This window comes from Phocoena sinus, chromosome 18 (genome assembly GCF_008692025.1).
Source record: "Phocoena sinus isolate mPhoSin1 chromosome 18, mPhoSin1.pri, whole genome shotgun sequence".
Taxonomy (NCBI): domain Eukaryota; kingdom Metazoa; phylum Chordata; class Mammalia; order Artiodactyla; family Phocoenidae; genus Phocoena; species Phocoena sinus.
This window is the reverse complement of record NC_045780.1, coordinates 23,788,364-23,805,456: the sequence shown is the minus strand read 5'-3', so window position 1 is coordinate 23,805,456 and position 17,093 is coordinate 23,788,364.

The following is a 17,093-nucleotide window of genomic DNA, read 5'->3' as shown; positions in this document are numbered from 1 at the left end:
CCAGGGGGCAAAGATAGTGGGGGTCATTTTAGAATTTTGCCCATCACAAGATGGAAGAGAGAGATGTATTTGAGTCTTCTGTCAAACAATATATGTAAAGAAAGGAAGGTGAAAATCTGCTTCTCAGATTCATGAAATAGGCATTGGGAAATTCTGGACTATGGCCTTTGAGACATCTTCAGCAGTGAAATTCTTTGATTTGTCTTTATGAGGCTGTAAGGGCATGCATAGTATGTTTCTGATGTACTGTTGCGTTCCCAGCACTTAGCTTAAGGACTGGCACATAGTAGATGCTCAGAGATGTTGAGGGGGGCTTCCCTGGTGGCGCAGTGGTTGAGAGTACGCCTGCCGATGCAGGGGACACGGGTTCGTGCCCCGGTCCGTGAAGATCCCACATGCCGCGGAGCGCTGGGCCCATGAGCCATGGCCGCTGAGCCTGTGCGTCCGGAGCCTGTGCTCCACAACGGGAGAGGCCACAGCAGTGGGAGGCCCGCGTACCGCAAAAAAAAAAAAAAAAAAAAAAAGCCCTGCCGTAATGAAGCTTTCATTCTAGATGGACAGCTAACAAAAATAAGATATGCAGTGTGTTAAATATTGTTAAATACTATGGTAGTCAGATTTCAAGATGGCCTGCAGTAATTCTTGCATCCTACCCCAAGACTGGGATAAAATGTAATGTAGCAGTAGGCAATTGATAGAGATTTTAGTACATGGAAGTGTGGTGCTGTTTTAAAAAAACCCTGAAAATATGGGCTTGGTTTTGGAACAGAGAGCAGGAGCTGACAGGACTTTGCAGAAAAAGATAGTGAAGTTTAGAACCGTTGAAGAGACTGTTAGTTGAAGCCTGTTCGCCTATGAGGAGGCTGCCAGTGAAAGATGAGGGAAATGTTATCAGGAACTGGGATCTTTGTTATGCGGTGATAGGTAGCTTAGCAACATTGTTACCTACAGTAATGTGGACAGTAGAAAATGTACCTAATAAACTGAGTGAGCTAGCTAAGGAGATTTCCAGGCAGAAAGTTGAAGATCCTGCCTAGTTTATTCTTGCTGCTTATAGTAAGATGTGAGAGGAGCGAGATTACCCAAATGAAGGATTATTAAACAAAAGGAGCCAGGACTTGCTGGTTTTTCAAAGTGCCCTCTCAAATGGCTAAAGAGGAAGCTGAGAGTGGCTGTCAATTCTTTTGTTAAGACATCAGAATGATCTAAGGTAATAAACACCTCAAGGGAATTATTCAGTCACACACACACACACACACACACACACTGGGCTACTACTGTGTGTCAAACACTGTGAGGCACTGTGTTTGTTCCTGTGTTGCATTAGTTCCAAAATCAGGCTTCAAATCGAATTCCCCTGTCTACTGCTCTCTACGCTCTCTAGCTCTGTTTGATCATATTGGGGTATTTTAATATTTATTTATTTATTTAGGCTGTGCCGAGTCAGCTGTAGCTCGTGGGGTCTTTAGTTGCGGCATGTGGCATCTTTTAGTTGTGGCATGAGGACTCTTAGTTGCAGCATGTGAGATCTAGCTCCCTGACCAGGGATCAAAACCCAGGCCCGCTGCATTGGGAACGTGATACCCACTGGACCACCAGGGAAGTCCCATATTGGGTATTTTAAAGGAGATACTATCCAGCAAGGAAATGAGGATTAAAGGTATTGTCTTAGTCCATTCAGGCTGCTATAACAAAATACCACACACCGGGTGGCTTATAAACAACAGAAATTTATTTATTTATTATTTTTTGAATTTTATTTTATTTATTTTTTTATACAGCATGTTCTTATTAGTTATCTATTTTATACATGTTAGTGTATGTATGTCAATCCCAATCTCCCAATTCATCCCACCACCACCACTACCCCCGCCACTTTCCCCCCTTGGTGTCCATACGTTGGTTCTCTACATCTGTGTCTCTATTTCTGCCTTGCAGACCAACATTAGAAATGTATTGCTCAAAGTTCTGGAGGATGGAAGTCTGAGATCAGGACACCAGCACAGTTGGGTGAGGACCTTCGTCTGGGTCACAGGCTTTTTGTTGTAACCTCACACAGCAGATTGAGCTAAGGTGTTCTGAGGAATCTCTTTTATAAAGGCACTAATCCCATTCATGAGGGCTCCACCCTTGTTACCTAATCACCTCCGAAAGGCCCTACCTCCTAATAACCATCACCTTTGGGGGTTAAGATTTAAACATGAATCTGGGGTGGGGGACACAAACATTCAAACCAAAGCAAATACACTGACATCACTTGCAAGTTTCCTGCAGGTAAGTGAATGAAAGATATATACATAGAAAAATGACACATTTTTCTTACATGTACATTGCAACACATTCTCATTTATCTCTTTCAGTGGCTCTTTTAGAATATTTAAGTCCAGAAAATCATGTATATAAGATGCTGATGTTAATAGCAAGCAAACAAAAGGTTTGTATTAGTTTCCTAGGACTGCCATAACAAAATGGCAGAGCAGGTTCCTTCTGGGGATTCTGAGGGAGAATCTGTTCCATGTTTGTCATCTAGCTTCTGGTGTTTGTTAGAAATCCTTGGCGTCTCTTGGCTTATAGCTGCCAAACTTCAATCTCTGCCTCTGCCATCACTTGGCCTTCATTCTTGTGTGTCCTTATGTCTCCAAATCTTTCTCTCCCTGTAAGGACACTGGTCATTATATTTAAGGCCCACCTTAATCCAATATGACCTCACTTTAACCTGATTACCTCTGCAAAGGCCCCATTTCCAAATAATGTCATATTCACATGTACAGATTTAGGTCTTCAACATATCTCTTTGGGGGACACAATTCAACTCACAACAGGGTTAAAAAAATTTTTTTTGCTAACTGAGGGTAAGTTGTAGACTTATAGCCCCATTACACCTAAATACCTCAGTGTGCATTTCCTAAAACTAAAGACACTCTTCTACATAACCATAGTATACTCATAAAAATCAAGATATTAACATTGATACATACTACTATCTAAGCCACAAGATTCCATGCAGATTTTGCTAGCTGTCCCCAAGAGTCCTTCATAACAAAACAGACAAAAAGCAGTCTTCTTTCCTCCTTTTCCTTTTTCGTCTTTATTATCCAGGATCCAATCTAGGACCTTTTAGTTGTCCTGTCTCGGATCTTTCTCAAGCTGGAAATGTTCCCAATTTTTCCTTGTCTCTAATGACCTTGACATTTTTGAAGAGTGCAGGCCAGTAACTTTGCTGTGCTCTTTGCAAAGGTTTGTCTGATGTCACCTCAAGAATTAAATAAAACTACGCATTTTGGCAGGAATACCACAGCAGAGATGCTCTGTTTTTCTCAGTGTATCATATTAGGAAACACATGATGGCAGTATGTCCCATTATTGACAACGCTAACTATCATTGCTTGGTTAAGATGGTACATGCTGGGTTTCTCAGCTGTATAGCTAATGAATAATTAATAAGTAACTGATATGCAATCTATGAAGAAATACTTTGAGACTATGTAAATATCCTATTCCTCATCAAGTTTTTACCCAGTGGTCTGATCATCCATTGATGTTTCCTGCCTGAATCATTTATGACTGCAACATAGTTATTTCTAATTCCATCATTCCTTCAACATTTATTGGGTGACATTTCACCTTAAGGAAGAGCTGTCTCTTTTCCCCTATGTATTCATTTATACAAATATGGACTCATGGATATTTATTTGTTCAATGGGTTATAATCCATTACTTTCATTTATTTTGTCATGTTTGGCCAGTGTGAGCCCCTTCGTGCTAGCCCCTCTCTCCTTTTGACATGTCCTATCATTTTTTGAGCACTTCCTTACTTTCTGGTTTAAGATGTTTCAGGCTTATCTCATACTTTTCCTTCTGAGAAATTATCCATTCCTCCAAAGAGATCTGTTTCCTTTTTGTGGGGAATGGTACTTAGGAACCAACACTGGGTGCAAGTTGTGCTCATTTTTCCTGAGATATCATTGCTTCTAGGCTCTTTCAGAAGACATAAATAGGAAATATACATATCACATATCTCTATTTTTATATCTATTGATATAGATGTTTATTGACCCATTGATAAATAGATAGTATTGTTGCAATAATTTTCTAGACCCAGACAGAGCTGTCCGGGGTGCCATGTCAGCAAACCAAAACTTAGATAACTTTCATGTCCCTGTAAGTGCTCTGCTTGACCAGAAATGCAGTATATCCAGTTGCCAATCCCCACACTCCAAGCCAACTCTGGGCTCTATACTTATTTCTTTGTTCCTTCTCACCCCTAGCAAGATTGACTCTGTGGCCCCAGGCAGCCAGATATTTTCTATTTTTCTCTTCCTTGCTCTTTATTCTACAGAAGCTTCCTGGCTCCCACCCCATTTTGCAGTTCTCCAAACAGAGACTGTCCACTTCATGAAGTGTTAAATAAAGTTTGTTCATATGATCTAAATTGTCTTCTTTAATCATTTTTTTTAACAGTATAGTAGACAGAATTCTGGGGTAGCCTCCCTAAGATTCTTGTCTCTCATTTATTCAATCAAACATTAATGTAGGTACTGCTGTGAAGGGATTTTACAGATATAATTATAGTCTTATGTCATTTGACCTTATGATTATTCAGGTAAGCCTGGCCTATTCAGGTGAGTCCTTTAGAAGAGGAGATTTTCTCCAGATGGAATAAGGGAAGTCAGAGATTTGAAGCACAAGAGGTTTGAACATACTGTTGCTGGCTTGAACATGGTGGTAAAACATGCTGAAGGATGCAGGTGACCTCAAGTAGCTGAGGATGGTTCTGGCTGACAGCCAGAAAGAAAACAGGGACCTCAGTCCTACAACTACAAGCAACTAAAGTCTACCAACGACGCGAATGAAGCAGATCTTTTTCCCAGAGCGTAGATAAGAGCCCAGCCTGATGACACCTAGATTTTGGTCTTGTGATACCCTGAGCGTAGAACCCAGCCAAGCCCTCTTGGATTTCTGACCTACAGAACTATGAGCTGATAAATAGATGTTGTTCTGGACACTAAGTTTGAGGTAATTTGTTACAGCAGCAATAGGAAACTAACACAGTTAGACATTGATATAAATGTAAAACTATGAGTTTATACTAATTCCAATCAAATACCACAGGATTTTTTAAATCTTCCCTTTCTCAGATCTGTACCTTCAAAAATTAATAACCTGATTTCCCTTATCTTTGAGACATTTACTTATTTGCTCAATCTACTCCATATAACCAAACTCTTCGCCATGTGGGTCATCTCCTCAGCCTCACAGCACTCAGGGGTTGCATTGGTTGAGTTCCCATCACCCCTGACCCCATCACACACACTAAACCCAGACCTCACCATCCATCATGGCTATGCCAAACAAGTTACCCCCAGACTATGGCTCCCCCCAGTCTAGAAAAGTTATGTTTAAACACATTTTATTTTTTTAGCATCATTTTAGAGACTAGTTCTTCTCTCTTAAAAAACTGTGGCTATGTACCACTTCCTGCTCTAACGGTGTTATTGCTGCCGTCAACAGGAAACAACACTTAACTGAGTACCACTATACTCACCATTGTGTGAGACATTCTGAAACAATTCTAGATGAATATAAATGCAATGCCTGCATTACCCGAAAAACTGGGATTACCTCTTGGTGGATGTCGAGCCAAAAGACACAACCAAGGCAAAAAGCAGGAGAAGGAAGTATTTATCATTAATTGTAGCAAGTAAAGAAAACACCAGGAATCTTTCCCAAAGCAGTGTCTCCCCAAACAGAAAAATTGGGGATGTTTTAAGCCAAGGGCACATGTATTCATGAAAGGACTTGGGTGGTGAGGAATTCGGCATAGAATTGGGCAAAGGCCGACAGAATCCAAGCTTTAGTTGATTGAAGTCATGAGGGTCAACAGCATCGTTCCATCCTCCACCCGAATGGGGGCCTTAGTTCCTGCAGAACTCAAAGACATCAGATTGTTGTGTATATCCTAGGGCTCTGTTATATCACTGAAATATTGTTTCTTGACTACTTTTCCTTTCCTGCTTGCCCTCACTTCCCTTAAGATCATTAGGTACTGAGACCAACTCAAAGGCAAGCATTGTGGCCAGGCTTAGATCTCACAAAAGGGCTTAGGCCAAAATGACTTCTCTTCTGTCAAGAAAGCCATGCCTGGTTCTCTTTCTCCGGGGACCCCTTACCCTATCTGCTTACACCTGCTTTCCGACCACCATTTATGATAGAGTAAGGATGGAAGAATTACAGCCCTAAATTGATAGCTGAACTTATACTTTGCTTAACATTCTTCTTCAAAATATGATAGACTCTCTTAATCAGTTTTGAGGGTTTTTTTTTAACAAACAGCCTGTTAGGGAGGAAGAAATTTTCTTCTACCCTTCTAGGTTCTTCTAGCTGGTCTAAGAATTAAGTTGACATGAAAGAGGTTAACAGGAGAAAATAAAACAAAGCTTAATAACATGTACACATAGGAGAGGCTAAAGAAAACTGAATAACTTGTCAAAATGACCGAAGTCCTCACCTTAAATATCATCCTCAGCTAAAGACAAAAGAAAATGTAGGACTTCCCTGGTGGCACAGTGGTTAAGCATCCTCCTGCCAATGCAGGGGACACAGGTTCGAGCTCTGGTCCGGGAAGATCCCACATGCCACAGAGCAACTAAGCCTGTGTGCCACAACTACTGAGCCTGCGTTCTAGAACCTGCAAGCCAGAACTACTGAGCCGCGTGCTGCAACTACTGAAGCCCGTGCACCTAGAGCCCATGCTCCACAACAAGAGAAGCCACTGCAATGAGAAGCCCGCGCACTGCAACAAAGAGTAGCCCCTGCTCGACGCAACCAGAGAAAAGCTGTGCGCAGCGACAAAGACCCAACGCAGCCAAAAATAAATAAATAAATAAATTTATTAAAAAAGAATACGTAGAGAGTGGGGATAGTCAGTTGTGGGAGGTTACCAGGAAAAGCACAGTAAACAAGGGTGATTTTGATGCAGGTTTAAGTCATTTCCTTCCCCACTAATAAGACCTCCCAGAGATTTGAGCATCTTTCTCTTCCTGGTATGGAGGCAGACACCCTTTCAAATGGAGATTTCTCTTCCAAATGTAAATATCTCTCGCAAAATGGTACCACCTACTTGGTTTTCAGAGTTTTTCCCATGTCTACTCTTAGAAAATGACCAGCTTAAAATATTTAATATCCCAAAGAGACATATTTTGGGGTGGCAAATTCTGCTCCCCTACAAGCTCATGTGCTTATTAGTGAAAGGAAAAACACAGTCCTGTTTCTCCTTTGCCACTCACACGGATGTTGACCTAAAGACATACAACATAAGAGATGTGAGTTTGTCAACAAAAAATTAATCAATAGTTGACATAAGGAAGAAAATGGAAAATTTTATTTGTGACAACCTGAGGATTATAACCCGGGAGACAAAGTCTTTCAGAAAGCTCTGAGGACTCCACCCCACCCCCAGTTAGAGCTCAAAACAGTTATACAAGTTTTTGAGACAAAGGGTTAAATGAGGTATTATTAACAGTTCACACAATTCAGATCTACACTACAAAGTGAGTGGTGGGTCATGGGGTCATCATGGCCCTTTACAAGATTAAGAAGGAATGTTATCTCCTGAGGAGGTTTAGTTAATGCAGTTACACAATACACATGAAAGGGGATGGAAGAGGCACAACTTTTAGGTTTAAAATGTTCTTGTCTTGCATAAAATATGAATTTTATTTCATCAAGTTTTTTTCAGCGTCCTGCGGAAGACTATAGTCAAGAGACAGCCACTGTTAGCGTTGAGGGAACTCCTCCAAAGAGGTAGAGAAGCTGTAACCAAAAGTGGGTCTGGCTGCTCACCCCTCAAAAGCCAATAAAGGGGCAAGGTTTGTGAAAAGGAAAATTTGTTTTATTTCAGATGCCGGCAATGGGGGTGGGGGAGGGGAGGGGGGATGGACTCCTGTCCAAAGGTCAATTACCCCACCCCACCCCAATAATCAGCATGCAAGAGCTTTTATAGACAGGAGGAGGGGGCTCCATGCAGAAACAGCACAGCCAGCTCTGACAGTCACCTTGATGTTGGTCACGCGGTGGTCTGACCAGCACCATCTTGATTGTTCTAGGTACAGTTAACCTTCAGTTCCAGGGTCGGTTTGTGCCCATTTCCTTGAGGCCAATTCTTGGAATTGTGGCAGCTTATGTCATGGCTACAGTCCGGTCATCATGTAGTTAACTTCTTTCACCTGATGGGGGTTTCGGTATCTATAAGACGGCTCACAGCTCAGAATGTTACCTATAACCCATGAAGAGGAACTAAACGTCTTTGACTATGCTTAATGACTAAACTATTATTATTTAGTCTTGTTGGACTGTTCTCCTTTGTTTCTGCAGTTTCTCATTTCCCTGATTAAACTTATTCTTTGGCTACAGTTTTTCCACAGACAAAGGCAGGCAGAGGACATTGCGGGGAAGGACCACAGGGTCCTGCTCCTTTTCAAAGCCAGTTTATATATGATTTTTTGGCTAGGAAATACATGCAATCAAACATACATCTTGGTAAAAAGATAACTGCTAATCACAAAGAACAGCTAACTCAAGTTAACGATTTTAATGCTTTTCTGTATATGGGAAGATGTGAGAGTCTGAGGTCATTAAAATTCTTCTTGTGATATACATCTAACTATCTAAGGTGCCTGCTTGTCCAAAGCAGAGTGCCTCATCTTGTCTTAATTTCCTCTCTGAGTGCACCGTCCCTCTACTTAACCGTTGTAGAACTGGGTGGTGAGCAACACTGTTTGTTTATCTTTGTTCACACAGAATACATCACTTCTGACACTTCCGGCCACCAATTGTGTGTGTGTGTGTGTTTGAGAGAGAGAGAGAGAGAGAGAGAAGGGTTTCCCCACACCAAACAATTCCATGACACCAGCTAGGTATCCTACAGTTAAATTCAGTTCTTACACTACCTGGTGATAGGGTGAGATCTCACAGGATAAGGGCTTAGTCCCGCAAGACTGTACCGACAGCCCCCGGACGCAAGTTCAGGTGACCTTTGCTTCTGACTGATTGGCTATAAATTGGGGGTTCCCACAACCCTCTCTATGGGTTTGATTTATTTGCTAGAGAGACTCACAGAACTCAGAGAAACACTTATGTTAACCAGTTTATTATAAAGGATATTACAACTGATACAGATGAACAGCCAGATGAAGAGGTGGTAATGAAGCCAAATCCGGCCTCTGTACCCCAACACTGATTTAAATCTCGGAGACAGAGTTTTGGGTGAAGTAGAAAAGAATAGCTTTATTGCTTTGCCAGGCAAAGGGAGCCACAGTGGCTAATGCCCTCAAAACTGTGTGTCCCGACCTGGAGAGGGAGTGAGGAGTTTATAGTTATGGTTCAAAGAGGGTGTGATCAGCACGTGAAAATTCTTCTGATGGGTTTGGTGGTGAGGTAAGTGAGAATCAGTACATCAACCTTCTGGTTCCAACCAGCCTGGGATCTGCGTGCTTGTGGGCAGCATAGAGTTAACTTCTCCCACCTGGAGGGGGTTTCAGTATCTGCAAAACAGCTCAAAGATATCATTATATGTATCTCTTGAGTGGAAACTAGGACCCTGCCCCAAGGCTGCACTATTGTTTCTTGGCTGTCCGTCCCTGGTCTCTGCATCCCCTCCCTTTTTTTTTTTTTGCGGTATGCGGGCCTCTCCCTGTTGTGGGCTGTCCCGTTGCGGAGCACAGGCTCCGGACGCGCAGGCTCAGCGGCCATGGCTCACGGGCCCAGCCGCTCCGCGGCATGTGGGATCCTCCCGGGCCGGGGCACGAACCCGCGTCCCCTGCATCCGCAGGCGGACTCTCAACCACTGCGCCGCCCCCCCTTTAATTAGCAACTGTTTGAACCTGTCAGTTTGGAACTCAGGAAAGTTCATTACGGCGGAATGAAGCTTATTTCCTGTTATCAAGAAATGGGGGACACAGAAAGGCTTTTGTGCCCAGGAGCCCCACAGGATACTGTTCAGCTTCAATAGGGTAAGTTCTGGAAGAGTCTCCAGTGTAGGAGCTTCTGTTTGTAAGGTCGGATCTTAACAAACGGCACCGCGAAACAGAGGAAAGCTTCAAGTGAGCTTTATTAGGGAGCGCTCCCGGGCGAGGTTCACTGGTCCGAGAGAAAGGGGCCGGAGAAGTCGCACCCGGGCGAGGGTTGGGCAAAATTTTATAGGGGAAGAAGGGAAAGGGGTGTGGTGAATCTGGGAGGGCGCAGGGTATTCCTTATTTGGTGGTCTTTTCAGGTATCCTGGGGGACCGTTGGTCCCGCCCCACGAAAGGCGGGAAGGCTGGGCTGGGTTCAAAGTCCCCAGGTCAGTTCCTGGAACTGGGTGGTCCGGAATGTCTCTAGGGCAGTTTCTGGAACTGGGTGGTCCGGAGAATTTCGGTCTGATGCAACCTGTGAATCTGATTGTGTTCCCCTGCCTCGGGCCAGTTGGCCTTACACTGTTCCCTTGGAACTGTGCGGGGCGGGGCGGGGGGGGGGGGGGGGGGGGGGGCACCACCCTCCAGGCACGTGGATGAGTTCACCAACGTGGAAACTCAAATGTCCTCTTAGGAGGTTTTATGGAGCTTAATCTGTAGGCCACCCTCTTCTCCTTCCTAGAGTTTGGGGGGTGGGGCTGAACATTTCAAACTTCGGATCCCTTTGACTATCCCCATCCTAAGGCTACCCAGGGACCCCACCCTAAATCACCTCCTTAGCTTAAACTCAGAGGTACTCTTAAGGAGCTCCTTAGGAATAACAGAAGGCACTCCTTGCTGGAAATTCCAAGGGTTTTAGGAGCTTTGTGCCAGGAACCAGGAATAAAGACCAAATATATTTCTTATCATACCACAATTAGGAGCATATCTTCTACACATTTCTCCTCCTTTGGGGACCAAGAGGGACATGGGAAGGGCTGGATTTGGGAAAATGTAAAACACAATAAATTTTCATTATGATAGGTAAGTAATACACAGAACCTGTTTTGCTATCTAGTAGAAAAAGGCCTCCTTTCTCAACTATAATTTTGGCTGAGAGACAAGGACAAAATAATTATATATTCACCTCAGTCTCTCAATAAAGGCAGAAAGAGCTTTCCATTTCAAATTTGTTTTGTTTTGTACCACATGTTGGTTAATTAGATAAAACCATGTCATGTGCCAGATTCAATCAGCCTGAAAATAATCAGAATACCGGGTTTGGCATTGTTTATGCTGTCTTGGCTCCGCTAGACAAAAGCACAAAATGTAAATTGGATCCAGAAAATAACATATGGGGACTGGTGCCAGGTTTTCTTTCATGGGATTATCTCTAGCTGGCACCTGAGCTGCAGATACTGCTCTGGGGGACCATTGTAGACAAATCTACATGAGGCTGATACCGCTTTTCTACGATGAGACAGTGGACACCTCCATGAAGGGCACTTACCATTCTGCCTTTGACATAGGCTAAACCCAGCTTTCCCGCTATTGAAGTCAGTCAACTGAAAATACATGTTGAAGTTAAAAAATGAAAACACGTTTTTGTTTGGCTTTAGTGATTCCCTTTAGACTCACTTCTTTGTTTTTAAAATCTCCTGTAAGATTAGAAATGCAGTGCTGAAATCACGCTTCAGCTGTATTTTCTTGTTATCGGTAGTTCAGTGAATATCATTAAGGAGAAGGCAGAGCAGTTCATTGTCATCCTACTTAAGTTCTGAAAGATGAACATTTAAGAAAATACCCAGGTGATCACAGAGTAACAGTCATTTTAAAAACCTAATCATCTGATCGATGATAAAATCCAAGTTAGCTAGTTTTCCCTTCTCTTCCTGCTATATAAATTGTCTGATACCAATACACAGAGAAATAGGATTTACTGCTCTTTTTATACTTTTTTAAAAAGGATATTCTTTAGAATATTCTAGAATGTGGTGTGGGTGGTGATGACTATCTAGTCTGGATGGGATTCCACCAGCAACCACCTACTTGCCACATTCAATGGGAACCTTTCTTCCTTACCTGTAGGTATCTGGCATTTCTCACTATTTCATCCCTTTTGAAATTTTCTTGGTTTCCATAGCCCCATTCTCTCCTGACTTCTAGCTCTTCTCCCTCCCATTGGGGAGTTCAGGTTATTTGAGCATTTGCTGCTCCGTGCTCCTTGCCTGGTGCCTTACAATAAACACCAGTACTTTCCTTCACCACAGCCCAGTGTCCATACAGTAGACTGGCCAGCAGATACAAATTTGTTTTGGTAACAAGGGAATACAGAAACAAGGGAAAAGCAGTCAAAGGATAGTGCAGTGATAAGGTAGAGTCCTTGTTCCTCCTCAAGAGATATGCAGAACAATATCTTTGAGCTCTTCTTCAGGAATTAAGGCCCCCACCCACGTGGAGAATTATTCCTGGAACACCACCCTGTTACCTCACCACCAACCAATCAGAAGAAAGTCACACACCCTGCAGCCCACCCCCCAAATCTTGCCTATAAAAACTCTTCCCCCAAAACTATTGGGGAGTTCAGAGTTTTTGAGTACAAGACACCTGTTTTCCTTGCTTGGCCCCTGTAATAAACCTTTCTCTGCTCCAAACTCCAATGTTCTGGTTTCTTTGGCCTCGCCGTGCATTGGGCACACGTAGTTGGGTTTGGCAGCAAGTGGCATGAAAAAATGTGGGGAAGGGAATTTTTGTGACTAAATGAGACGAATGTGACGTAAAAATCAACTGTGGTGTGCCGACTTCGTTTGGATCCTGACGTGAACAAAGCAGCTATTTACACATTTTTCGTAACGACGAGAGAAATTTGGATATAACTGGATATTAGATGACAAAAAAAGTTATCAATTTTTATTAGATGTCTCAATGGTGTGATATGTTAGAAAACGTCCATATTTAGCAGGAAATATACTGAAATATTCAGGGTGAAATGAAATGGTATCTTCATTTGCTTTAAAATACTTCATCCAAGAAAGGAAAATAGAGTACTTTTTGTGTGTGTGTGTGGGATCTTAGTTCCCTGACCAGGGATCAAGCCCATGCCCTTGGAAATGGAAGCACAGAATCCCAACTACTGGACCGCCAGGGAAGTCCCTAGAGAGAGTATTGTGGGAGAATCTTGACAATTGTTGAATCTGGATTTAGGGACTATGAGGTCTCGTTGTTATACTATTCTTTCTACTTTTTAAATGCTTACACTTCAAAAAACAAAAAGAGAAATGAAAATAAAGGGAATTTTTACTTCATAACTAAAAATTTCAGAGATGGGGTAAACTTCAAATGAAGTTTGATTAAGGACTCAGTTTCTTTTTGAACTCCTTGTAGCTTTCAGGGGTGTTTGCTGCATCCTCAGGCCATGTCTTCTAATGGTCGTGAGACAGGAGGGAAGGAGGCAGGGCACAACCTTTGAGAGAATGACATAGCCCGAGGACATGACTTAAACTGATTAGAACCAAATGGATCCAAGATGGCGGACAACTTCCACTAGACCTTGAGCCTCACATCAGCAAGCTAAATGACACACCCACAGGAGCCATGACAGTTCCAAGACCCACCATAAAGATCAAAAAGTGGGCAGTGGCCCAATTCCTGGAAATCCCGCCCTTTCCTAAAATAGCTGGAATAATCCTGCCACTCATTAGCCTGTGAAATTACCCACCCCATAAGAACTAACAACCCCATACCCTGGTGCCTTTTTCACCTTCTGAGATGGCCCACATTCTGTGGAGTGTGTTTCTCTCTAAATAAATCCACTTCTTACCGATCACTTTGTGTCTCACTGAATTCTTTCGGCGATGAGACATCAAGAACCTGAGCTTCATTTAAGTCCTAAAAACAGGCTATTGCAATAACTCCCTTGTTGATCTCCCTTTTCTAGTTTTGGCACATCCATCCCACATCGTCGCTACCAGAATGATCTTCCTAGCATGTAGATCTGATCACGTCACTACCACATTTGACTTTTTTTTGTGTGTGTGTGTGCTGTACGCGGGCCTCTCACTGTTGTGGCTTCTCCCGTTGCGGAGCACAGGCTCCGGACGCGCAGGCTCAGCGGCCATGGCTCACGGGCCCAGCCGCTCCGTGGCATGTGGGATCTTCACGGACCGGGGCACGAACCCGTGTCCCCTGCATCGGCAGGCGGACTCTCAACCACTGCGCCACCAGGGAAGCCCACATTTGACATTTTTTGATGTCTTGCCTTGACCTATGAGATAAACCCTAAATGCCTTTTCTTAGTAAATAAATCTGCGCCATATCACCGTATCTGGCCTTGGGTTATCTGTCTACCCTTATCCATCTTCATTGTCTTTGAGGTTAGCCAAACTGGATGACTTGCTGTACTATTCATATACGATGCCTTCTCTACCTCGTTCCCGACCCCCCAACCCAACCCCCTCCTCACCCCCGAGCGTGCCTTATTCTTATGAATCCAGCAAACTTGTATTCACCCTTCCGTGGCCAGCTTGAGCACTCGCTTCTCCGACTCCTGCCTGGGTCTTTCCTAGAACTTACTATGTATCTGGCATTGTTCTAAGAGCTTTACAAAAGTCAATTCATGTAATCCTCACGCAGGAAGTGCTATTATTTAAATAGAAGAACAGACATACACTATATCTATTCGTGTACTCTATGTTTACCTGCAGGGCCAAAGTCTTTTACTTGGGTTTGGGCCTTCTGATTCAGTTCTGCCTCCAATTTCTTCTACACTGGTGATCTATCCTCAGTGACGACTAATTTGGGTTTGTTAAAATAAAGCGGGAACAAGACATTTTAAAAACAAACTGAGTGTAGAATCATGCTCCGTTTTTATGAGTCTCTTACACCTGCCATTTGACGGCTTTTTTTTTTCTAACTTGCTTTTGTCGAGTCTTTCCAAAGCATTTAATTTCATTTCTGTAAACACAACTCCTTCTGCCCCCAACACTTATACTTTATCACATTGTAATGTCTAATCAGATTTTATCATTTCAAAGACAAGACAACCACTTGGGGATCAAACACAACAGTTGGGGCTGAGAAGCAAGAAGAAAATATGCAAGGAAACAAGCAGGTGAAAGAGGTAATATAAGGAAAAGAGTAACTAACACTTTATAGAACTTACTCGGTATATAGAGTAAGTTGTAGATATGTTCTAAGAGCTTTACAAAAGTCAATTCATGTAATCCTCACGCAGGAGGTGCTATTATTATGCCCTACTTTACTGACGAGAAACTGAGGCACACAGAGGTCAGTTTACTTATTTTTTGCCAAAAGTCTTTTTAAAAAAACAAATGTTTAAAACCTTTTTTTTAATTGAGATATATCTAAGATGTATTACCAATACCTGCTTTTCTTTTAAAAAGTCTATTGAATGTAGTGTTAGCTGTCTCTGAAGTGATTTAACTAATAAAAATAGGCCAATGAAAATTTCATGTGGATTCCCTTTTGGGTTTCACAAGAAGCATTCCTCTTCATTCTCAGGGAAGCCAGAGAAGTCAATTTAGCTAAATCAGGAAGAGATCCTTCTGGGGGGAGAGAGGACTTAATTGTTCTGTTTCTGGCCCTTTTTTTTTTGCTGGTGAGGGTAACCTTAGCAAAGAACCAAAGTCTGACAACTGAGTAGTCTTTGTGGAAGATTTTTCTTTAAAGGTGGCTACTGCTGTAGGAGGAGATACCCAAAGCAGCAGTGGAACTGGGGCAAACCTGCAAGCAACCAGCAATCTGCTCTCAGTAGGTGGAGTGCGAGCTACAACCCTGCTGAGCCCAGCTCCCTTCTATCTTGTTATCCTCTCCCCTGCCAGGTTCTCCTTTCTCCTCTTTTCCTGACTTCCACTCTGGAAGCTTCCCTCCAGTTCTTGAGCAGAGGCAGCAGCTGCCATAAGAGGAGCTGCATTTGTCCAGAGTCTTGCTTTAATTGCTCCTTTGCTCCAGGCTGGAAAACTTTGACTGCAAGGGCCCAGCCACTAGGGGACACCATAACCCTCTTGTGAAGTGGAGTCTGTGAACTCCAAGAAATCAGATACAGTAAGTCCCTTACATAAAAAGGAGTTCCCTTCCGAGAGCGCGTTCGTAAGTCCCACGAAATTAGCCTAGGTACCCAACTAACACAACCCACTATATAGTACTCTACTGTAATAGGTTTATAATACTTTTCACACAAATCATACATAAAAAACAAACACAAAAAATAAAGAAAACATTTTTAATCTTAGAGTACACTACCTTGAAAGTACAGCAGTCCAGTACAACAGCTGGCATACAGGGGCTGGCATCGAGTGAACAGGCAAGAAGAGTTACTGACTGGCGGAGGGAGAGGTGGTGTGAGATGGCGGAGCTGAAGGATCTTCAGCAACAGGAGATGGAGGGCAAGCTGCAATTTCACTCACGCCTGACGTTGATGGCACAGGTCTGGTTCCTTGCTGGATTCAATTCCACCCTTCTGAAAAAAACGACCCAGTGATGTCTGGGAAGTCGCACTTTTATTCTCGTCGTAGATGACATGGTAGCACTGGATTGCATTCTGAATGGCTGCTGCAACCTTTGTGTACCGTTCTACGTTCGGGTCCTGTGCCTCAAAACCAGTGCCTCCTCAAATAAAGAAAATCCCCTTGCCATTTCCTGTGTCATGAATCTCTTCGGTTCTTCAGTTACTTCTTCCTCTTGTCTCTCTTCGTCCTTTCTCTGGCCCTCCAATCTCATCAGGTCTTCATTAGTAAGCCCCTCGTGTTGCACAGCAAGGAGTTCAATGAAGTCGTCCTCTTGCAGATCTAGCTACGGCTTGTCACTGAGGGTCACTAAGTGGCTGAAGACCTCTTTGGATTCTTCATCCACCGTCTCAAATCCATAAAATCATGAACAAATTACGGGCAAAGGTTCTTCCAAACCCCATTCATGGTGACGGCCGTAACCTCACGCCAAGCAAAGTCAATGATTGTATAGCCTTGTAGATGTTATAGTCCTTCCAAAATTGTCACAAGGTTGTTCCTGATTCGTCACTTGCCTTTACTGCCTGACGAAAAGTGTAACGTAAATAATATTTCTTGGAAGTCGCTGTAACTCCCTGGTCCATAGGTTGGGTGAGTGACATGGTATTCGGTGGAAGATACACTACTTTGACGTTGGGAT